General features: G+C 30.3%; 1 long non-coding RNA gene across 1 annotated transcript; it reads right to left on the bottom strand.

The window, feature by feature from the left end:
- Positions 1-11,942: 11,942 nt before the first annotated feature.
- Positions 11,943-15,460, bottom strand: LOC139894291 (uncharacterized). The gene is made up of 3 exons (XR_011774887.1): positions 14,169-15,460; positions 13,919-14,088; positions 11,943-13,835 (listed from the first exon to the last, which is right to left on the bottom strand). It is a non-coding gene; the product is annotated as an uncharacterized lncRNA (long non-coding RNA).
- Positions 15,461-26,701: the final 11,241 nt, after the last annotated feature.

Genomic DNA, 26,701 nt, shown 5'->3' on the forward strand with positions numbered 1-26,701 from the left:
TTTTTCAAATATTTACAATTTTAAATATATTGTTTTTATAAAGTTTACAATATTAATTTAAGATTTAAATATTAATTTTAAAAACATGGTAAAAATAAAATTAAAAATCTTTTTGGCTTTTTATCCCACTTTAATCAATCAAATATTATCAAAAATATGCGCCCCTCTTTTTGGTAAAGTAATTTCGGTTCCAAGACCTAATTTAACTCATGACGAATTTTTGAAATATTTTGGGTTGGTTGATTAAAGATATTTATACCTTAAGAATAAACGTTAAATTTCGCAGTGATGTAATAAATTTTTGAATGATATCAATAATTTCGGTCGCCAAACCTAATTTTATTCAATACCAATTTAATATTTTTTAGCGAACAAATTAGCGTTTATTATCAAAAGGTTAAAAATAAAAAAATAAAAATAAAGACTGTACAAACTTACCTGTGAAATAGATTTCTTAGTTATATGATCTATCCCATTCATAAGATAGTCGATTTAATTGGTTTTCCATAGCTACATAGGCGTAACCTCGAGTATTCAGTGTCTTTTCTTCTAAACATATGAACGGTCCGTCTCTGCATAAAGTAACAAATTCGGTATTTGAATAGGTTTGATTATTTGAACATTTACCTCCATGTTACCATTTTTCGCATTTGTGACATCTTTCTAGGTGTCGTGCTCTTCTTTTCGCTGCGGATTTTGATTTTCCTTTACCAAATTGTAACTTATTATCTTCGCATCTGGATTCTTTTCTAACTCCGTCCATTCTTTCTCTGATTACTGATACTATTTCACTCAGAAGTATGTCATTATTACGTTTAGTGATCAAAGCGTGTAGCATTAGACCATGGTTTAGTTCACAGGCAGTCTTCATTTTGTAAAAACCTAAAAAAAATAAAAATTCAGAATGGGGGGAGAAGACTAGCTCTTTAGGGTCTGCTAGGGAAAGACCATTCGGGTTCCATTTTCGAGAACTACACGAAAACAGACAATCTAACTCTAACAGAAATACATAAACCCCTTGATTCTCCCCACACTTAGTTAGCTGTGGTATCGAAATTTTGATTAACATTATTTTCAATTGAATCATCAACAACTTGTATATCTTTGACTTTTACTTCAATCCATTTGTTGATTTTCTCCGTAACTTTCACAAATTCAACTAACATTGCCTTTTCTTTTGACGATAAATTGGATATTAATCGGTTATATAACTTAAAGTTTCCTTTAATCTTAGCATCGTGAATCCGTTTATAAAGTTTCTTCGTTGAACTGTTAAAAATGGATTCATCTAATTTCGTATCATCAACGGCATTCTTTGTGATTGGATCATCATTAAGTGTTTCTTCATCTTCCCTACACTTATGCGTTTTTATTGGTCTAACAGTTTTGGTTTGTGGAGATCTAAACTTTCAGTTCACAAAGGTGATCGATGTATCACCATCCCTAAGTGTCATTCTACCTTCTCTTACATCAATGAATGCCTCGGTGGTTTCTAAAAATGGGCGACCTAGAATTAGAGGAATATCAAGGTTTTCCTCCATATTAATCACTATGAAGTTTGCAACAAAGGTCAAACTTCCCACGTTAACAAGTAAATTATCTGCTATTCCAACCGGGTGTTTAATGGTTTGGTCAAATGATTGAACACCTATTTTGGTTGGTTTTAATTTACCCATGCCTAATCTTTTGTATAAGGAAAGAGGCATAATATTTGCACTTGCTCCTAAATCTGCGAGTCCATTATATACAGCACCATCATTAAGTAAGCAAGAAATGATAAATTCACCCGGGTCTCCTGCTTTAGTAAGTCGAGTTGGTTTGTAAACCTTTTTCGGGTGTTCTTTCCTTGGTTCTTTCATTTCTATTTGAATTTCTTGTTCACATTTTTCTTTGTTTCTTGGAATGGGAGGTTTGTATAGGAATTCTTCTTCATCACTCAAATTTGAATCCTCCCTATATTCCAGTTTTGATTTTTCATATGTTGTTGATAACATATTTATGTTTTCATTTTGAAGGTTTTCTTGGGTGGTGAAAATATGATTAACTTCATTGTCAACTTCCATCGGACCATGTATGTAATGTTTAACTCTGTGACCATTAACTTTAAATTCAATCCCATTTGAATTTATTAATTCTATCGTTCCGTATGGGAAAACTCTTTTGAATGGTCCAGACCATCTTAATTTCAATTTTCCAGGAAATAGCTTGAATCGTGAATTGAAAAGAAGAACTCTGTCTCCTTCCTTAAATTCTTGTGTTCAATTTCTACTGGAAGATGACATGCTTTTCCATAAACAAGTCTAAAAGGTGTGGTTCCAATTGGAGTTTTGTAGGCTGTTCTAAAAGCCCAGAGTGCATCCTCCAATTTAATGGACCATTCCTTCGGATTTGATCCTACGGTTTTCTCTAGAATACGTTTTAAAGCTCGGTTGGTATTTTCAACTTGCCCACTTGTTTGTGGATGATATGCGGTGGAGATTTTATGAGTTACTCCATATCTTTTAAGAACTTTCTCAAGTTGATTATTACAGAAATGAGTACCCCGATCACTTATTAAAGCTTTCGGTGTTCCAAACCTTGCAAAAAGACGTTTTAAAAAGTTGACTACAACTCGTGCATCGTTAGTTGGGAGAGCTTGTGCTTTCGCCCATTTAGATACATAATCAATGGCTACGAGTATATATAGATTATTATGAGATTTTGGAAATGGACCCATAAAGTCAATACCCCAAATGTCAAATACTTCACATACTTGGATGACATTTTGTGGCATTTCATCACGTTGACTTATTTTTCCGGCCCTTTGACAAGCATCACAGGATTTGCAAAGAAGGTGTGCGTCTTTGTAAATTGTAGGCCAATAGAATCCAGCATCATAAACTTTTCTTGCTATTAGTTGAGGCCCATAATGCCCTCCTGTTGGTCCTGTGTGACAATGGTTTAAAATTTTACTAGCTTCATCTCCAAATACACATCGGCGTATTATTCCATCGGGACAACTTTTAAACAGATGTGGATCTTCCCAAAAATAGTGTTTTATATCACTGAAGAATTTCTTTCGTCTTTGGTACGATAATCCTTTTTCAAGGAATCCACAAACTAAGTAGTTTGCATAGTCTGCAAACCATGGAATTTCATTATAATCTATCTTCAATAGATATTCATCAGGAAAGTTGTCTTGTATGGCCGATTCATTTAGAACTTCTAATTCGGGATTTTCAAGACGAGAAAGATGATCAGCGGCGAGATTTTCTGCTCCTCTTTTATCTCGGATTTCAATATCAAACTCTTGTAAGAGTAAGATCCAACGGATTAATCTTGGTTTAGCATCTTGTTTTGAAAATAGGTATCTAAGAGCAGAATGGTCGGTATAGACCACCGTTTTTGCTAGAACGAGATATGATCGAAATTTGTCAAAAGCAAAGACAATAGCAAGGAGTTCTTTTTCAGTAGTTGTATAGTTCGTTTGTGCTCCTTGTAACGTCTTACTAGCATAATATATAGGTTGAAATCGTTTTTCAATCCTTTGTCCTAAAACGGCTCCCATTGCAAAATCACTTGCATCGCACATTAGTTCAAATGGTAGATTCCAATTTGGTGTTATCATGATCGGCGCATTAGTGAGTTTTTCTTTAAGAATATTAAAAGATTTGATACACTCATCTGAAAAGATGAATGGAGCATCCTTTTCTAGGAGTTTATTCATAGGAGTGGCAATTTTAGAAAAATCTTTTATGAAACGTCGGTAAAAACCGGCATGCCCTAGAAAACTCCTAACTCCTCTAACATTGGTGGGATGTGGAAGTTTAGCAATTACATCTACTTTAGCTCTATCCACTTCAATTCCTTCTCTTGAAATTTTATGTCCAAGAACGATGCCTTCTTTAACCATGAAATGACATTTCTCCCAATTAAGTACTAGATTTGATTGTTCGCATCTAATAAGCATTCGTTCCAGATTAACTAGACATGATTCAAATGTATCACCGAAGACTGAAAAGTCATCCATGAAAACTTCCATGCATTCTTCTATCATGTCATGAAAAATCGCCATCATACACCTTTGAAAGGTTGCAGGGGCGTTGTAAAGTCCAAATGGCATGCGTTTGTAAGCAAAAGTACCATAAGGGCACGTGAATGTGGTTTTCTCTTGATCTTCGGGTGCTATTGGAATTTGAAAATATTCGAAAAATCCATCTAGAAAACAATATTAACTATTTCCGGCTAATCTTTCCAACATTTGATCTATGAAAGGTAAGGGAAAGTGATCTTTTCTGGTGGCGTCATTTAATTTTCTATAATCAATACACACACGCCATCCTGTTACAGTCCTAGTAGGAATAAGTTCATTTTTCTCATTTGTAATGACAGTCATGCCACCCTTCTTAGGCACGCATTGAACTGGGCTTACCCATGGAATATCAGAAATTGGATAAATTAAACCTGCATCTAGCAGTTTAATAATCTCTTTCTTAACTACATCTTGCATATTAGGATTTAGTCTTCGTTGGCGTTGCACATACGTTTTATGACCTTCTTCCATAAGGATTTTATGTGTGCAATACGAAGGACTTATTCCTTTAATATCATGAATCTTCCATGCAATGGCTGGTTTATGAGCTTTCAACACAGAAATGAGTTGTGATTTCTCATTTTCAGTAAGAGAAGACGATATTATTACAGGTAATTCAGATTCACCATGTAAATAAGCGTATTCCAAATGGTTTGGAAGTGGCTTTAACTCTAATTTCGGAGGTTCTTCTATCGATGATTTGTATCGATATCTGTCTTCTTCTTTTAGCATTTGGATTTCTTCTGTTGTTGGTTCATATCCATTAGCTATAAGTGTAGCTAACATTTCAGCTTCATCAATTGGTTCATTACCTTCTCCTAAAGAACATTCTCCTGTTCCTTGTAATTCTGGAAATTCTTCTAACAATTCTGCATGTGCATCTATAGTTTGAATATAATAACATGTATCATCTGCAGATTGCGGTTGTTGCATTGCTCTATCAACTAAAAAGGTAACACTCTCATCCTCTATACTTAGGGTCAATTTCTTACCGAACACGTCTATCATTGCTTTAGCCGTGTTTAAGAATGGTCTTCCTAATATGAGAGGAACTTGAGAATCTTCTTCCATGTCCAGAACAACAAAATCTACTGGAAATACTAAAGTACCAACTTTAACTAGCATGTTCTCCATTATCCCTCTAGGATATTTTATTGATCTATCGGCTAGTTGTATGCTTATTCTGGTTGGTTTCAATTCTCCAAGGTCTAGTTTAGCGTATAGTGAATACGGCATTAGATTTATACTAGCACCTAAGTCTGCCAATGCTTCTATTGAGCTAAGACTACCCAGAAAACATGGAATTGTGAAACTTCCTGGATCAGATAGTTTTTCTGGTATCTTATTCAACAGCACTGCTGAACAATTAGCATTCATGGTAACAGCCGAGAGTTCTTCCATTTTCTTTCTATTTGAGATTAGATCTTTCAAGAATTTAGCATATCTAGGCATTCCTGAAATCACATCAATGAAAGGAAGATTTACATTTATCTGTTTAAACATATCCAAGAATTTGGATTGCTCGGCTTCAAGTTTCTCTTTCTTCATTTTACTCGGGTAAGGAAGTGGTGGTTGGTATGGTTTAACATAAGGTTTAGCCTTAACTATGTTATATTCATTAACCTTTTCAACTACCGGTTCTTTTTCCTTATCTTGATCAGGTTGTGGTTCTTGTGGAGTAGGAATAGCTTCATCAGAAGTTACAGGTATTTCAGGTGGTTTAAGTGTTGTACCACTTCTTGTGGTAATAGCTTTAGCTGTTTCATTCCGGGGGTTAGCATTTGTATCACTAGGTAGACTTCCCGGTTTTCTTTCACCTATTAACCTTGCTAGGTTACTTACTTCTTGTTCCAGATTTTGAATAGAAGCTTGTTGATTTCTAAATGCTTGAGCATTTTGTTCATTAGTTTGTTTCTGAGATGTGAAAAACTGCGTTTGAGTTTCAACTAGCTTCGTCATCATATCTTCTAAATTCGGCTTTTTATCATCGGTTTGTTGTGGTGGTTTGTTTTGAAAATTAGGTCTTTGCTGATTGTACGTATTATTGGATACTTGTTGATTGCTAGGACCTTGTTGGTTGTTGTATGGAATATTTCGGTTATAACTCTGGTTTTGATTGTAAATTGGTCTTGGCGGTTGATAATTATTCTGATAATTATTTCCAGGCCTTTGGTTTATGTATGAAATATTCTCTCTTTGTTCCATTGTTAATTCAATACGGAGACAATCTTTTGTCAAATGTGGTCCTCCACACTGCTCACAACTAATTCGTATTGAGTGAATATCTTTAGTCATCTTTTCCATTCGTCTCTCCACAGCATCTATCTTTGCGGAAATGGAATCTAAGTCATGGCTAGAATCGGCTCTAGCTGCTTTAGATGATCTAACGATATCTTTTTCTTGGTGCCACTCATGTGAGTGGGAAGCAGTGTTATCAATAATTTTGTAAGCATCAGTTTCGGTTTTCTTCATAATAGAACCACCAGCTGCTATATCTATGTCTTTCCTTGTTGTGATGTTGCATCCTTGGTAGAATATTTGTACTATTTGACAGGTGTCTAAACCATGTTGCGGACATTCTCTTAACAACTTTCCATATCTAGTCCATGCCTCATATAGAGTTTCATTTGGCTTCTGTGTAAATGTAACAATTTCTGCTTGAAGTCTTACGGCTTTAGATGCAGGAAAGAATTGTTTAAGAAATTTGTCAACTAAAACATCCCATGTATCAATCGCCCCTTCAGGTAACGATTCCAACCAATCTTTGGCTTCTCCCTTTAAAGTCCAGGGAAATAACATGAGATATATCTGTTCATCCTCCACTTCTCGGATTTTAAATAGTGTGCAGATCCTATTAAAGGTACGTAAATGTTCATTTGGATCTTCCTTCGGCGCACCACTAAATTGGCATTGATTAGTCACCATGTGTAGAATTTGTCCTTTGATTTCATAATCTGGCGCATTAATGTCTGGATGAGTAATTGCGTGACCTTGGCCAGTGCGTTTAGCTCTCATTCGGTCTTCCAAACTTAAAGGTTCCAGATTCTCCATAATTGAATTTGTTGAATCGGAATCACTAGAAGATTCTGATTTAATGGTTCGTTCCTCAACAATCTCTGTTTGAATGATTGGTGGTTCCGGAGGAAAGTTTAATGGTTCAGGATCTACGAACCGTTCCTGAATATTCTCCGGATTCTCAATTGTGAGGTCGGGTTCAAAAAATGGATTATCGGAAATTTGAACTGAAGTACTTGGTCGACTGGATGACGATTCTAAAGAAAAATCAACGGCGGTAATATTTGCTAAATGTCTTGATCTAGTTACAGGTGGTGAACGTACAAAAGGTGGTGAACGTCTTGCTCGGTGCATTCACTGAATATCTTATTAGTTTTTAAAAGGAAAGAAAAATTATAATAAGTTATCCAATCAATAGACTTTTCTGATTTTGCCCACGTTTCGAATAGCCAAAAGATGCAGCAGAGGGGCAGGATTCGTTTGGTCTCAATATAATTGAGGACTGTTTGGCTCCAATAACCCGGTCCACGTACAAATCCAACTATTACTACGAACCAGAAAATTTTGATGTCTATCAATTTAACCACTTAAAATAAATTTTCGTAATTTTAAGAAATTTAGATAAGAAGTAGAATAAAAATCTATGTCCTAAAAACTAGAATAGCGAGAAATGAGAAAGAAAAAGAGTTCGTCGAAAAAGGTCGAAAAAGGAAAATGGTTGAAAAATAAAAGGTGACGGAAAAATAAAAGAAACTTATAAAACTTAAAAATACTTGACTAACCTAACCTTATTACTACAACTAACTTAAAATTATAATCGCAAATTGAGATTACTAATTGGAATGATAATTGATACATAGGTAAAAGTCGTCTAAAAATATTAAAGCTTACAGGAAAAACTAAATCCCAAATGAAAATAACTTAAAAAGGTACTAAAATCTAAAAACTGCGTCGCAAAATTCTAAAGCACTTAAATCTTAGTCTAAAGAAAAAGCACTTAAGGAATTCTACGGCAAAGCCTAAAAATCTAGAGGTAAAAATAACTATGGCAAAAACTAAGTTTAAAACTAAATATGAGCGAAAAATACAAATATTACGCTAAAACGATTAAAAAGGGACAAAATATAAAAATATACAAAAAGTTGTAAAAATTACAATTGTTATAAAAATATTATTTTTATATTATTTATTTATTAAAACTACTAATTTTACAAATTAATTAAACTAATTAATACTAAATACATAAATTAAATAAAAAATAACTTAAAATAAAAATAATTATAATAATAATAATAATTAGGGTTAATAATAATTATAATTAATAATTATCCGTAATAAATGCAGTTTAGGGTTTCTGTCGGTGTCAGAGTCTCTCCGCGACTTGCGGTATTCAAAGCATCAAACCCCGCGACTCGCGGGGTTTCAAAATTCAACTGACAGGTTAAAAATTCGACGCGTTTTTTTTTTTTTCTGTTTTATAATTTTCTGTTTTATAATTTATGTTTATATCAAAATATTTGTATAATAAAAAAAAACTTATATTTAAAAACTTAAATAAAAATAGAACTTCTTTATAAATTTAAAAATATCTTAAAAATAGATTTATATATATATAAATATATTTTTTCGGTTTTTTTTTTATAAAATATATTTATAAAATAAATTAAATAAAACTTATATTTTTACAAACTAAAGAAACTTTATAAAACTTAAATATTTATCAAAATCCTAAAAATATTTATATTTTTGTTTTTCTTTTTATATTTTCGAATATTTAAAACGTATTTTTATAAAAACGAAATTTAATAAAAGTAAACTAAAAATCTTTTTTTATATATTATATTAGCGTTGCGCTTCCGGCGTTTAAGTAGGCCCCCGGCAGCGGCGCCAAAAATACTTGATGTTTCGCGAGGTGTATACGAAATAGCTTATATTTTTACAGGAAAAACTATTAAATACGATACAATTTTACACAAGATATTTATTTATTTATAGAATGGATATACTTAAACCTTGCTACAACACTTATAGGCAGTGTACCTAATCGTACAGTAGTGTAGTTTTTAGTAAGTCCGGTTCGTTCCACAGGGAATCTTTTTAAACAAAGCTTAACGCTATATTAGTTTACTTTTATAAAAATACAAATATATATATAAGTAATATTATTATTATAAAGGGGGGTTTTTACCGTTTAATGACCGGTTTGTCGATTTTAAAACTTTAGTCGCAGTTAAAACCAAATGTAAAATATTAAAAATAAATACAAGACTTAAATTAAAGCGTAAAGTAAATAACGATAATAAAATTGCGAATAATAAAAATGTGATAAAATAAACTTGCGATAATTAAAAAGTACGATAATTAAAAATGCAATTAAAATATAATAACAATAAAAATGCGATAATTAGAAGTGCAATTAAATATAAAATAAAGGAAATTAAATATTGAATAAAAGAATTATGCTTATTTAAACTTCCGTAATCATGATGTTTGACGTGTTGATTTTAGTTTTATTGCCCATGGGTTAATTGTCCTTTGTCCTGGATTATTTAATATGTCCATACGGATTTGTCCATAATAGTCCATCAGTCATAAATATAAAGAGCGAAAGCCTTCGTCAAATTATTCTTATTCCCGAAGTCAAATATTCCAACTAATTGTTGATTCGAATTGTAACAAGTTTTTAATACTTTGTTTAATGAATACACCAGGTTATCGACTGCGTGTAAACCAAGGTTTTACTACTTTGTTAACAATTACACCAATTACCCTTGAATGTAATCCACCCCTGTTTTAATGAGTCCATTGACTATTAATCCATCCCCGTGTCCGGTTAAATGAACAATAATTCGTACTTATAAATATCCCGCCCATCGTGTCCGATTAAGCGTATGTGGTTATATATAAATACGTCAAATTATAAGTTTGTATATTAAATTAACAAGGTATTGTTTAGTTAATATAAAACTCATTAATAGCCCATAGTCTAATTTTCACAAGTGTCGTTCTTTTATCCAAACCCCAATTATGGTACAAAGCCCAATTACTCAATTTTAGTAATTAGCCCAACATCATGATTACTTCGGATTAAATAAGCATAATAATAACTTAGCTACGAGACATTAATATAAAAAGGTTGAACATAACTTACAATGATTTAAAATAGCGTAGCGTTACACGGACAGAATTTTGACTTACACCCTTACAATATTCGCTAACATACCCTTATTATTAGGATTAAAATTAAAATTAAAATATAAATTATAAATATATATTACGTATATATTGAGAGAAGAAGGAAAAAAGATGATGAAAAATGCTCAGAATTCGGTTGGCTTTATAGGGAGTTTCAAAGTTTGGGGCTCCGCGACTCGCGGCCCTTTTGGCCTTCAAACTCCGCGAGTCGCGGAGTTTGAGAATACAGCTCACATTCTTTGGAGTCTTTCTTGCCGACGATTTATTTATAAATATAATATATATAATTAATATAATTAATTATATATTATATTATATTTATATACATAGTTAACTTGTAATTTTTAGTCCGTTGCGTCGAGCGTTGAGAGTTGACTCTGGTCCCGGTTCCGGATTTTCGAACGTCCTTGCGTACAATTTAATATCTTGTACTTTGCCTTTTGAATCTTGTACTCTTGTAATTTCGAGACGTTTCTTATCAATAATTGGAACCTCTTTGATTGTATTTTGTACTTTTGAGCTTTTTGGTCGTTTGCGTCTTCAATTTGTCGAATCTGTCTTTTGTCTTCACCTTTTATTATTTAAACGAATATCACTTTTAAATAGAACAATTGCAACTAAAAGCTTGTCTTTCTTGAGGAATAATGCTATGAAATATATGTTCGTTTTTAGTATTATCAGTAATCATCCTTCCTCTAAATGTATTTTTACGAAGTTTCCATAGGTTATCGAATGTCAGTGATAATGGTAAATCTAATACGACTCGATCTAACTTAAGACCCGTAAGATATGCAGTTTTGACAATAGAAATTACAAATATAATAATGATAAATCTAATATAATATATTATTGAAACGACAAAAATTGTGTATATTTTTGCTCATGAATCACAAGAATCGCCAAACACTTCAAAAAAAGATTATAGCATGCACCCTTGTTTAATTTGTTATCACACAAGTATAAACACTCACCAAGATTATCTTTTCTCAAGGAGACATTCGTGGGATTTTACATAAATATTTCAAGTAATTTTAAATGATGTAATATAATATGTCAAGCCTATTATATGGATGAGAAATTGATTTAATGAGTATTTTAGTTATTTGATGTAATGTGTTTCCGGGCGTATAAATTGATTGTGGTTCATGTTAACCAATATTCGTTTTATTGATATGCTCCTTTTATTATCAGTATAGTTCTCTTGTACATTAAAACATTATAACGGTGTGATTAGTTGATTATGATTTGTTTTAAATAAAAAGGTTGATATACCATTAGCAAATTAAATTGCATTGTAAATTTGTCACTGTTCACAAACCCTTAGTATTTTTTGTTCTTTTTATTCTTCTTACCTTGATAGTATATCTTATCTTATAATCCTCTAGCGTTCTTTTTATTATTCTTTCCTTGAAAATATCTTATAATCCTCACAAACCTGAATATGAGAAATTAGACAGTAAGAAATTTTCAATTCAGTAAACGAAGTCTACAAACAAAAAAGATTTAAAGTTTTTTTGGTGTTCAATAAAATATTTAAATTTATATAAATTATTGTCCACATTATAAGATATATCAGATCACATAACATAGAACATAGTAGTATAAGTGTTTTCTTTTTCGTTTTTTCTATTGAAAAGCAAGAAATACTACTCCATATATAAGCACAAATATTTACAAACAATACATTTGGAGATGTAAGCTTACATTGAAATTCAAGCTTATCATCAAGCCCCATCAGATCACTTTCTATAACTAATGGTTGTATATGAACAACCTACTTGGTTGTTTAAAATTGACAGTACCAGCACTATAGTTTAAAAAATTCCATCTCTAATGCTAACCAATGCTAAGTAGACCTCATCCTATTTGAAATCCATTCAAAACTTCTCAATTGTATCTCTTTAAAGTGTTACCGAAGCAGTCCAAATATCCTTTCCCAACACGTATTGATTCCTTAGTTGCCAAATCACGTACCCACCAAGTCCATTCAATGGCTTGCCAAATACTTTCGCTCGTCTTTGAGTTGATTCCCCTACCGTGCCTTGAAATATCCTGCTTATGTCAAGTTTAGAAAAGTGACCGATATCCCACTACTTGTAAAGTTGTAAACTCGAACCCAAATTTCAGTACCAGCTCGAACCGATAATCTCTTTCTCAAAACGAAAATGCTTTTTTGAGGAATAAGAGTAGTTCGATGTGTTTCAACTTCCGTTAAGTCGCCTTGTAAGTATGCTTCATCAATACTCTTTGCCAAAGTCTTAGTCTTAAACAGACCACTTAAATCCATCTTCCATTCCCACACATCCAGTTCTTTGTTAGTAGGTGCAAACGCATTTAAATCGTTAATCAGCCACAAAAGATCTCCAGCTGCTCTTCCTCTTCCTGATGGTGAGCGAAACCATTCCTTTGTAGTAGTGTTACCTGAATCTGCCCACTTGAATCTATCCTTTGTAGCTACAACTTTCTTAGGAAAAAACATAGTACCATAGGTGAAGATTTTAACCCATTCAAGTAAAAATGTGTCAATTCAGGTATAACAAAAAACTTTAAGACCTTTGGGCTATTAAACCAATGAATCCAATCTATAGAACCAAACAAATTTAATTTTAGTGTAAAATGTAGTAATGATGATGTATACTTCAAACCTATGTTTATAGAAGTGACATATACACTTTGTGTATGTTGCACATTTCCCTAAAATTTATAGGATATGGAGATTCTCACGGTAACACTTCACCAGTTACATTCAAACCATTTTTTTTAAAATTTACTTATTATTATTTTTATTACTGTAAAACAATAAAGACACATTCTTTCAACTGATTCTTTCAAGAGACTTTAAATAGTAAAGACACATTCAAGTTATATATGACTATCAAGTATCAAAATTTTAAAGAAATGTGACAATAGAAAAACCATATTGAGTTAGTGTTGAAAAAATTGACACAATTGACATGTAGATCACATTAGGCCGACAAAATAAGAGCTCTTAATTACAACGTTTAGACAAATTGTTAAAATTTCATCTATTTTTAATACAGAACTTGTTTAGTTTGAACTGACAGACCTAATAGTTTGATACATTCCAACACTAACCCATTATTAAATGCTAACAAACCCATCCATATAGTCACCTCTAATGCAAATTGCTTGATTGACAGTCAAGCTTAAACTAAATATCTTATGAGAACCAACCTCCTGAAGTTGGACACAATGAAGATAATTCTACCAAATATAACCAATAGTACTTGATTTGGCTGAAAACTTAATATATGTAGAAAATAGATATATTTCTCTTTTTGAAAATAAATATATTAGTTAAACTAATTATCAACAAAAAAGAGTAGGTGATATTACAGATACTCCAGAACCACCATGCACAACCTGTGGACAACCTCGAGAACCATCGTCAAGAACAACATTAGATGTTGAAACGGATCCATAACCATCCATATATGTTTCGTAGGTTTTAAAGTCAATTTGAATAGAGTTGAAATCCACTATATCTTTAAACCATGAATGATTGTGTGTATTGACGAAGATACCTCATCAACTATGACATGTAAATCGATGACATGTAAAACAATCAGAATTAGCGTAATGCAAAATCGAAATAAAATATGATCAAATAGTTACCTGTTAATCTCAATTGACAAAGCTTGGAATCAATTCAGATGCGTTAAAAAACTTAGTTGGAGCACCCTAATCATCTTTGTAGCACAACTTATCCAAAACATCATGTATAAAAGTTAAATCCATTGTTGAAAAGGCTTCACCAAGTTAACAGGGATCCATAGCAAACCCACCTACATGCATATACATTAACACGTGAGATGGAAGATGCAATTAAGAATATCATTTAATTGGCTCAGGTTATCCAGTTTACCTTGTTATCAAAATCTTCCGAACCCAAGGCATACAACTTGACAACAACAGTCGTATGGTTAATTCGAGCATTGTACACGTTAGTGAAATCGCCCGAACATTTTATTCTACAGTTCTGAGTAGTTTTCGGTGCCTGCTCTAATCTCTGCAGCAGTGAACTCTTTATACGAAAAGCTCAAAGCATTCAATCTTGTCACCATTTCGATTGCATCTTTACCTCTGCAAAACTATATTTGTCACTGCATTACATTTTTCTGTTTTCTGGGTGTTTCAATCTCTTGGATAATGCCACCCTTTTTTCGGATCATCTTGCTTAATTTTTCTTCAGATAGTGATTTCGCGAGTGTCAGTGATTTAAGCTTGTTTGTCAACTCCCTCTGGATTTCATCTATTTATACTTTTATTTTCATTGAGCGGTTTCATTACGATGCTTAAATCTCTCTCAAACTATTCTCGTTTCTTCATTCAATCGAAACTCAATATATGCAGCTTGTGTAAAAAAATCAAATAAAAGAAAAAAGAAAACAATACAGAAATTATTGACACTAATTTTTTCTTAAGCTTGATCGCTTTAACAACTTAACAACCTTTTCCACCTCATTACCTCCAATCACAAATTACATACATAACAATTTAAACAAAATCAAAACTATGAACGTAATTAAAAATTAAAATTACAAACCCTAAACATGTTATGAACTCAATTTTTAAAAAGAAGCGGATCTAACGAAATGGAAATCGAAACCATGAACGCAAATACAAACTCTACAAAAAAACAGAAACTATGAACGCAAATATTAATCAACTCAGATCTAAAATCAGATTTGAAACGAAATGGAAATCGAAATAACAAACCCATATAGATGTTGGCGGCGGCGGTTGTTGTTAATGCTTCCGTTCGTAAATCCGAACATCGATCGACTACACCACAAAACTTTGTTTTCTTCTACTCCAAACCAACGCAAGTAGATGAAGGCGGTGTAGTTGGTTGTTGTTGACTGTATGAAATGAATCGATGATTATGATGATGAAGATGAATGATTTATTGGGGAATCGATGAAGATGAACACATGAAATTGTTTGTTGGGGAATCGATGATTATCACATGACCAAAAGAGGAAATAGATCGAAGAGGATGTAGAAGAGTGAATCGATGAACGACCCCAAATTTGATGATTCTCTGAATGTCGACGATAAAGGTAGGGTTTCATTATATGTATGAATGTTGTGAGGGTTAGAGAATTTGGATGTATGGCGTAACAAAATGATAATATCGTGACCCCTATTCAGTTTTTTTCCCCCTCCCGTATGTTCAATGTTTAAGGGTATTTAGGGTAGTTTAAAAGCCTAATATGACTTATTGATCAATAATAGAAATGAAGGGTCGGATTATAGGGGTAGTGTCAGTCATTTTGATAATCTAATGGTTGAGATTAAGGGAAATTTTTTTTGATATCTCAATTAAGGCTTTCTTTTAATGTATAGTGTAGATGTAGATTATAATATGCATGTAAACGATAATTATAAAGATATGTGTTGCACATTAGGCTAATTTTATTCGTAGTGAACCTTACTAAAATTAAACCGTTAGTATGTATAATCTGATATATTACATGAAAATAAAACAAATAAAAAAACTATATTCTGTATTTTTTTCTAAAATGTATCAAATTAATAGTCATAAATATTCAGCAAGTAACCCATAAAAAAACATTAGTGTGAAGGAAATATCTAATAACCAAACTTATAAAAGAAAAAAAATGAAAACATGTAATGTTAATAAATAAACAAAATAAGTTGAGCAATTTTGTTGATAGTGTCGTATGTCTAAGTCAAACAACTAATTCATGCGAGTGTTTTAGTATTATTACTAGTGAAATGACCCGTTAAACTAAAAGTTTGTTTAAACGAAACACTTTAATTATATGTTTTAAGTTTTAAGTGAACATAAATGATAAATTCATTAAGTTTAATAACCCATGGAACTACATATTCCGACTAAGAAACTTGTCGTTATTTTTACAAACATATTGATATATTTAACTTGTTCAGAATAAATGAACTACATTTATTCTCTGTCAATTTTCATCATAATTACTATTTTCCTTGCCTACATTACAACATTTTTATTGAGACATGTATTTCGTATACACATGTAACGTAATTAATCTCGTTAAGAGAACCCATATTTGAATAACAATAATATAATAATAATAATATTTGCTCTAAAATTGAGTATTTATATTTTTAATAATAATTATCAGTAATAACACATACCTCTTTAATTTTTTTAAAATTTAAAATACAATTATTATATGAAGGTTGTACAATATGCTTCAAAGTTTGTACATGTGTTCATGGGGTGTTTAAAGATTGTACAATTTGTTTTAAAATTTGTACATACGGTCATGAGGATGTATAAGGTTGTACATAATGCTTCAAATATTGTACATATGGTCATGAATGTGTTTTATCATAAAGTTGTACATAATGCTTCAAATATTGTAGATATGATCATGCGAGTGTTTTATCATAAAGTAGTACATAATGATTTATATATTATACAATGAACATGTTAATATTTTTATTAAATATAATTAATTATTTTAATGACATTGAGGGGCTTAGAATTTCTTTTTTATCTTTGATCTTTTTTTAAAAATTTAAACAATTTTTATTTATGACATGATCATTTTAGACATCTATATGATACTATAGATAATTACAATATGATATACTTATAATAATTACAATGTTAATAAAGGTTCTATAACATAAGTTAGAAGTTAGAACCATAATATGTACAGCAAATTCTAGTAACTATTTTGAATAAAATAGCATAACGTGTATTCGATAAGATATAAACATAAGTTGATTGGGCAATAGTGTCTTTGCTTTTGAAGCACATTTTGAAGCAAAATATGAAAATAATGGCTTACTAAGAAGAATAAACCCATCATTATTTTCTTTTATCTTTTTATTTATAACATATAGTAATGTAATAATTAATTTATGCTTTTTATTTACAAAATAATGATAGTAAGACAATAGCCTTTTGTTAGTGCACGCCCTCTCTTCTCTTCTACTTTACGCATTTTTATATCAACTGAAAAGCTCCATCAAGTATAATAAAGCAAATAAGCCTTTTCTCAAAGGAAGAATTGATTAAAGAAAGATTATAACAAACTTTATAGTTTTGTGTTTTACGTTTAAAAAAGACACTTAGGTCATAACTAATAATATAAACTATTTAAAAATTGCTAAAAAGAATGCTACTAGATTTTAATTTCTCTTTTTTCTGGAGTCTTTAATTATTATTTTGGATTTATTGTGTTACGTCTTCGCTGTTTCAGTTGTGTTTTCATAGTTACTGTGTTTCTATATATATATATATATATATATATATATATATATATATATATATATATATATATATATATATATATATATATATATATATATGGGCACGATCCATGGATAAGCTTAAAAGGATTACAAACGGGATAAGCAAAATAAAAAAAAAATTTGATTTTTTTTTACATTCATAAATCTGCATTAAAAAGTACCTCTAATCAATTTTTTTCATAAAAAAAAGAAGTTCAAAATCTTTCAAAAATCGATGATGAATGGTAAAATTAACCATTCATCGGGTTAATTTATAATTCATCTTGTTTACGATGAATGATAAAATTAATCAATGCTAAAAAAACCAGATGAATGGTTAAATTAACCATTCATCTGTTTTTTTATCATTTATCATAAACAGATGAATGGTTAAATTAACCATTCATTTGCTTTTTTTTAGCATTGATTAATTTTATCATTCATCGCGAACAAAATGAATGATAAATTAACCAGATGAATGGTTAATTTTACCATTCATCATCAATTTTTACCATTCATCATCGATGTTTACCATTCATCATCGATTTTCGAACGATTTTGTTAAAAAAAATTTTAAAATTTTTTCGTTTTCTTCTATTTGCATATTAAATGATCGTTTTTTTTTTTAAAAATTGAAATTTTACTTATCCCGTTTGTACCCCATTTAGTGCTTATCCCTCGATTGGTCCACTATATATATATATATATATATATATATATATATATATATATATATATATATATATATATATATATATAAAGTGGGCCTCTCAAAACTATGGGCCACGAGCGGTTCATCACTTTATTTCTCTCCGGACCTCACATGGTACTATTTATTTATTTTTATTTAAAAGACAAAAGTTTGAAAAAAAATACTTTTAATATTTTTTTTTATTGATTCACGTCAAGATCATCACACTCTCTTATTTCTTATTTAATATTATAATGGATATTTAAATTGATATAGATGCTTTATTATTTTATGAACTCAAGAGAATATATGAACTCAAGAGAATATGTGCAACATTATAAAGCTGATATGGTACATAGTATATACTGCGACAGAGCTTGAACATTAACAATGAGGGGTTGAAAAAATTTAATCAAAACATGTAGTTTCAATATGAATAAAGGGTTACATTCGATTTGTTTAACTAATTATTCTAGGTCACTAAAATATCCCTAAACTGCTAAATTTTGAATGAAATATGTAGGTAATGTTTAATAAAATAATATATAATGTATATTACTCTATATACAAATAATACAAAGGTTTAAGAATCGATGAAATAATAATAAATTCAATGAATAAACTATATGCTAGATGTTCAAACTTCATTTTGGTGGGGTCAAGATTTTAGCTTTAGTTCCTAAAAATCGTAGATATTGTTACTAAGGACAAAGCTTTTTTGGAGGACCATGACACCCTCTGCCCTTATTATCCTCCGTCACTGAGTATATAGGTTGGTTTGAAATATATAATTAACTATAATTTAATTCATATTACAAAATAATGCGTTGATAAAGTATGTAAAACTTGTGATATTTTAGAAAATGAAAAAGTTTTTCAATTTAGGTTATTTAATCAGTGTGAGTATTTTTATTAAAATGTATGCGACTTAATTGTATTATTATGGTATTATGTGGTGATATTTTGAAAAATGATATATTACTAAAAGTAATAACAATAACTATTGATTGACAAAATTAAGTAAACAATCCATCTTCATTTATGCTAAAAGTTTAGATTCGAATCTCCAACCTTATTTTTCAGTTAAATTGCTGCCAAGAATATCCAGTTTGTTGAGTTCTCCATTCTGAGAAGTAGGTGTCCTGTTTGAGATTTTTTGAATCATTATTAAAAAATTTCTTTTCTAACTAACTTTTTTTTTTTCTTTTCAATTTTAAGTCTTTTTATTTTAATTTTTATGCTAAGTGAATTACTTTAAATTTAGATTTGGTTTATTGAAAATATTCTAAATTGTGGGTTATGTCCATATCTAATAAACAAAGTTCCTTCCAAGATTTTTCCTAGGTATAATATCACGAGGTGACCTTAATACGACGACTAAAAAGGATAAAGTTGTATATTTATATTTATTACTCCTATAATTTATAATACTAATAATAATAATATGGATATATATATATATATATATATATATGAAATTCGTGCATTTTACTGTACCTACACATTTTGCACCTATCCCTTAACGTTCACATCGGCTCATGTTTTTATGTAGTGTTATTATTCGATCTCAAATCTAGTTCCCCAAATTGGATTCAATTTAAACCACAAAAGTTTGATACGAGTGATATTAGGTGTCATAAGATTGTGAACGTGATTAAGTCTCTTTAATTTATTTTATTCAAATTATTATGATGTGATTTTGTTTTACGGTATTATTAAAGGTAAAAAAATAAAGTTGAATCTAATATAAGTGTACTTCATCCATCACGTATTAATAGTCTACATACAAAAATTATACTGTTTAAGAATCCCATATTTACACTATACTTTTTCTTATTTTACAATGTATTTTTTCTTATTATACTTGGATGGATGGATGGAGTATTATTTAAGGTTAAAAGTAAAGTTGTAAAATTCAAGTGTAATGTTTCAATAAAAAAAAGGGTGATGATTTCTACACAATCACTTTTTACAAATCAATTTCCCCTCTAAGGATGTCAATGATTGGGTGATGGCATATTCATATCTATATCCGTTTAATATTTATTCATCCATATCCATATTCATATCCATATTCGTTTAGTTTTATTTCATTCATCCATATACATATCAAATGGTTTAAGTGGTGAATGGATATCCATTGGATATTACTAAAACATTTATCTAACAAAAATTTTCAAAATTAAATGTAGATTATAATAAAGTAAATGTGTAATCTTTATATTTTTTGGTTTATTACACATGTTTGATTGTAATTTGTCACTGAGTATACCTTCATTTAACAAAATACGTTACAACACAAGTAAATATATGTTTATAACAATCTAAATGTGCAACGTTTAATATTATTAGTAACAATTTAATACGTGTAATGTTTATAATCTTTATTTTTGTTAATAGCTTTAAAATTTATAGGTTATATATATATATATATATATATATATATATATATATATATATATATATATATATATATATATATATATATATATATATATATATATATATATATATAAAACTATTATAAATCAAAGGAGTGTAGCTGGCATGTCAACTCCACATCCCTCTGCCTATGTGGCTAATGATGTGTCATTAGCTGATTTATTTCGGATTAATATTGCTAATTAATTTAGTTCTATGTCGACTCTGTAATCAGCACAAACACCCTAAATCGGTTCTTAATCCAATCCAACATCAAAATGGCAACGAATTTTGAAAACATAACCTTTCAATCGACAGAGAAAATCATGATGGTCCAACACAAAAACCCTGATTACGGATATATGTATGTATGTATGTATGTATGTATATATATATATATATATATATATATATATATATATATATATATATATATATATATATATATATATATATATATATATATATATATATATATATATATATATATATATATGTGTGTGTGTGTGTGTGTGTGTGTATTTCGGATGATAATGAATATATATATGAATAATAAATTGTCATCCATACCCGGTCAACAATATATTTATATCATTAATATTCATTATTCGTCTATTTAGATTATCCATACTAATTACAAATAGATAGGATAAAATGAATTCATCACCCTACCACATGACTCCATACAAGGAAGCCCAAGGTTTGCATGCTTATTTTTAATTTAATTTTAGTTCAATTCAAGCTATATTTTCACCAAGATTACACAGAATCAGTAACTTAAACAGTGAAGTTATATATGATAGTATATGATTTATATATACATTTATCTTTAATTATCCCTTTATTTTTTGTATAATGCAAACATGTGCCATTTGTAAATTGGTTCATGACTCTTGCATTAAATATTCCAAAATTGAGACTCAATTAAGAAAATGTATGCTTCAAAGGCAAGGTATTTGTGGAGGTAGTCTTCTTAATTTTTTTTAATCAAGTATTAGCATTTATAACTTTCTTAGTGTTTACATGGACACAACTTGAGTTTTTATAAATTATTCGCCGTCACCGTTATTTATACTAAAATTTTTTACCCACTTATCTTGTTCCACCTTTTACTTATATGCAGCAACCTTCATCAACTAATGACGGTTATATATCACTAAATGGACCTCATAATCTGCTTTCCACCAGTAATGTTACTTTTGTGTTTAATATACACAATTTTTTTTATAAGAAATAGGCATTCGTTCATGATGTCATTTGGATTGCGATAAATCATGTGTTTTTAGAGTTTCAGAGTATAAATAAATGCCTTTAGATGTCTACAAGAGTCGGTTGGTTAGGGTTGTATCGTGGGTCACATATGAATGGTGTCGAAATGGGTCTTTTTCGTTAATGCAAAATATTTCATATTACGCTATATGCATAGACTCTATTTTCCAAATTGATATTTTATTTCAAATTAAGTAAAAAGTCACATGATCCAACCCAATTGCTACATGCAGATGATTGCATCTAAACTAAAAGAAAGCACACATGGTTATAGTTTTAGATGATCTTAATCTTTAGCTTGATGATATGTTCAATCTTTCATTTCTCTCTCTCTCTCTCTCTCTCTCTCTCTCTCTCTCTCTCTCTCTCTCTTTCTTTTTTATTTTTTGCAAATTACTCCAGAGTTGGCAAGCCCTAATGAACTTTTTCAAAATGGGTAAAGATTTTCACATAGAATAATTTGTAAAAGAACAATTGTCATTGCTCCAATAGATGGACTTCCTTCTTAATCTGGAATCTAGTTTGTCTTGTCTTATGTCTATGGTCTATGTGTCATGTATGTGATTGTGGTACAATTATTGTTGCTGCTATTTAAGGTTCACTAAGTACATGATCCCATTGTTCCTCTTTATGAATGATAGTTTGACCTGTCAAGATTAGGCCTCAATCTATGGGTTTTGGCAACAACAATGGGGAAAGGTTAATAGGTTATACTTAGCATAGTGTAGCTGTGCATATGGTACATATCAGTTCAAATTGACATTCATGGATTTTATTTATCATAAATTAGAGTTCCTTAAATTTTTTTGAAAAGAGACTGGACTGACTTTTGTTGGTGCAGATTTAAGTGCTAAATGTTATTTTAGATTGGTTTCGAACAGCTTATCATGTCATCTTTTTACTTCTGGAAAGAACTAAGGTCTCAAATTTTTTAACTTTGGTGATATGTTGACTTCTAAAAGTCAACGGGTTAATTTATTTTGGTCTGATTCGGCCGACATGGGTATTGTTTGTCACATGGGTGATCGTTGTATTTGGATGGAAAAATGGGGAGGTATATGTGACGACCCGGGAATTTCTGACCAAATTTAAACTTGATCTTTATATGATCTCGACACGATAAGCAAAGTCTGTAAAGTTGAGTCTCAAAATTTTTGAACTGTTTCATATATTCAATTGACCTTCGACTATTTCCAACGATTCACGAACATTTTTTTTAATAAATATATGTATATATGTATATATGTATATATGTATATATATAAAAAAATATAAGTTTATATAATAAATTGAAATAATAAAAATACAATCTAATCATTTGAATTAAATATGTAAAATAATTATGTTGTTATTAAAATGAATCTATATATAAATATATATGATTTCTGTACATAATTATTACATGTGCAAGGTATATGTATTAAATGTATAAGGATTTAATAATCAATATAAATTATTACATAATAGATATTATACAGTTATATTACATAATCACTAAAATGTGATATCAATATATTAAATTTAATTATAAATATTAGACGAATCTTTTGATCAGGTTTCATACAGTTAATGACGAGGATAAATAAATGGACTCAATGTAAAAATTGGAGATTTATCCAAGGACTTTTATATGTAACTGTTTAGTAATAAACCACGATATAACACTCCGTGATTTATCTAATTATTTATTCATGTCGACTCAGAATAATCCAAACTCAGTGATGGCTTCACTGTTTTAAATTGAATTCACATTTCTGTTTTTATTATTATAATATGCACTGATTGATATATATTATTGATATTGATTATCCTATATTCTATATTATATTATATCTATGTTCAATATCTATATCTCTAGATATATGATTCATATTCATATACGATCAACAAATATCCCATATCACCACTTTCACCACTTCTACCATCACGATACCCTCATCATCACCATATTCAACTCACCACCACTACAACACCATCGACAACCATTTCCGTTTCCGTTTTGCCATTGTAAAGACTCGAAACATTTAATCATCTTCATCAAACAACACAACCAACAATTAGAACCATCACCTCTGAACAAATACCATCCAAACCAAACTTTCTTTGTTGTACTGTTATGACCGAAGCTCTACACCATCGGCTAAGCATCTTCATCGGTCACCTTGTTGTGTATCACCACTATCCGAGAACCATATTAACCACCACCCTAATACCCATCAACCACCTACTGATCATCACTTCCACCACCCCAATTATGTTTTATATTTTTACTGCTATTGAACTGTTTTTGTTGAGGTTTGATGTCGACCCATTTAACCATCAACCTCCACTCCATCACTTCGGCCTATGATCACCACCACGAACAACCACCATGAACCACCACCATCACGTAGTATATTTTTTATTTTTGCTTTCCTTCTTTCATCTGTTTGAACCAAACACCATCCTCCATCTCTTACAACCATCGATCACCCAAACCACCTGCGTGATTTTTTTTTCCTGTTTCGTTCTTCATTTTATCAAGCACCATTAAACCATCACGAACCCACTTCATCCCTAAATTCGCTCACTGTTTACAACCACTACTACTTTTGTTTATGTCAAAGCAAGACAAAAATCACAAACCACCTATCGAATACAACCTTTCTTTTTATTCTATTCCAAAAGTGAACTCATTGTAAACTATATTTTTTTTTTGCTGTTGGAGTTGCTTTGGTGCCAATTGTGGTGGACCAAATAAAACCTCACCCACTCAAGTTGTCTTTAAAAGTTAAAAGTATATTATATACTATAGTATTATTAACCGAACATCTATCTGTTGTGTTTATCGATTTTGGAAAATGATATGTTAATGTTAACAAGATGATAACGATGATGATGATAATTCATAATGAATGGCGATGCTGTGATGATCGATGGGATGATGAAGTAGAAGAGAAAACACGATGATGATGTAAAAAAAAAAAGATGAAAACCGAAATCGAAACTCACCAAAGAAAACCCCACACGAACCTGCAATCTGTTTCTTTTCAACGAAATCTTTAATTTATTTTTTTTCGTTGTCTGTTCGATAACAAGAAACTACGGCCGAATTATTTAGGGCCTTTGATTTTAACATTGGGCCGTGATTTTAGTTGTTTATTTGGGCCGTAAACTTAATTGTAATCTTGGGCCGAGGATAGGAAGTGCTGTTGGGCTGAGTTCTTGTAATGTTAATTGGGCCGAAAGTGTTATTGGGCTGTGTAATTGCTGTTAGGCCAAAAACAAAACACGGGGTTTATATTTTATAATATGGGATTAAATCATAAAGGCATGTAGTACTCAAGTGGTTTAGTGTGTTTGCGCTTAAGCAAGAGGTCGTGGGTTCGAATCTCTGGAGTGGCAATTTTCTTTTTAGGTCGAATTTAATTGAAGGTAGTATCTTTTTATTAAAATTAACATTTTGACTAAGAGTTATTATACATATTAAAAATTATCATTTTTAAAGAATTATAATTATCTTTATTGTTACTATTATTACTAACATTATCATAAATATCATTAACCATAAAATTTATATTTTACAGCTATTATTGTAAGTATCATTATTATTATCATTAATATAATTATTATCTTATTAGTAAAAATCAAGTATTATAACTATTATCATTTTTCTTTTACAAAATTAGTATTTTTTTTTAATGAAAATATGAAATGTATATATTATTAATATAAAAAGGATATAACTAATGAATTTACATAAATATATAAAGTTGTTCGAATTAAACTATGTGTTTTAATATAATTACAACTAATATAGGTTCGTGAATCCGAGGCCAACCCTGCATTGTTCAATATAGTCATATGTATTTTTACTACAAAATACAATACGGTGAGTTTCATTATTCCTTTTTTTATATACATTTTTGGGCTGAGAATACATGTAAATGCTTTATTAACTGTTTTACAATATTTATATGCGTGAGTTCATTTTCCCTATTTACTCTTTACATTTTTGGGCTGAGAATACATGCAAATGCTTTATTAACTGTTTTACATTATTTATATGCGTGAGTTTCATTATTCCTTTTTTTATATACATTTTTGGGCTGAGAATACATGTAAATGCTTTATTAACTGTTTTACAATATTTATATGCGTGAGTTCATTTGCCCTATTTACTCTTTACATTTTTGGGTTGAGAATACATGCAAATGCTTTATTAACTATTTTACAATATTTATATGCGTGAGTTTCATTTGCCTTTTTACCCTTTATATTTATGGGCTGAGAATACATGCGCAATTTTTATAAATGATTTACAAAATAGACACAAGTACGTGAAACTACAATCTATGGTTGAATTATCGAAATCGAATATGCCCCTTTTTATTTAGTCTGGTAATCTAAGAATTAGGGAACAGACACCCTAATTGACGCGAACTCTAAAGATAGATCTATCGGGCCCAACAAGCCCCATCCAAAGTACCGGATGCTTTAGTACTTCGAAATTTATATCATGTCCGAAGGAGGATCCCGGAATGATGGGGATATTCTTATATGCATATTGTGAATGTCGGTTACCAGGTGTTCAATCCATATGAATGATATTTTTGTCTCTATGTATGGGACGTATGTTTATGAGAAATGGAAATATGAAATCTTGTGGTCTATTAAAATTATGAAATGATTATTTATGTTAAACTAATGAACTCAACAACCTTTTGGTTGACACTTTAAAGCATGTTTATTCTCAGGTACGAAAGAAATCTTCCGCTGTGCATTTGCTC

Source organism: Rutidosis leptorrhynchoides, chromosome 2 (genome assembly GCF_046630445.1).
Source record: "Rutidosis leptorrhynchoides isolate AG116_Rl617_1_P2 chromosome 2, CSIRO_AGI_Rlap_v1, whole genome shotgun sequence".
Classification (NCBI taxonomy): domain Eukaryota; kingdom Viridiplantae; phylum Streptophyta; class Magnoliopsida; order Asterales; family Asteraceae; genus Rutidosis; species Rutidosis leptorrhynchoides.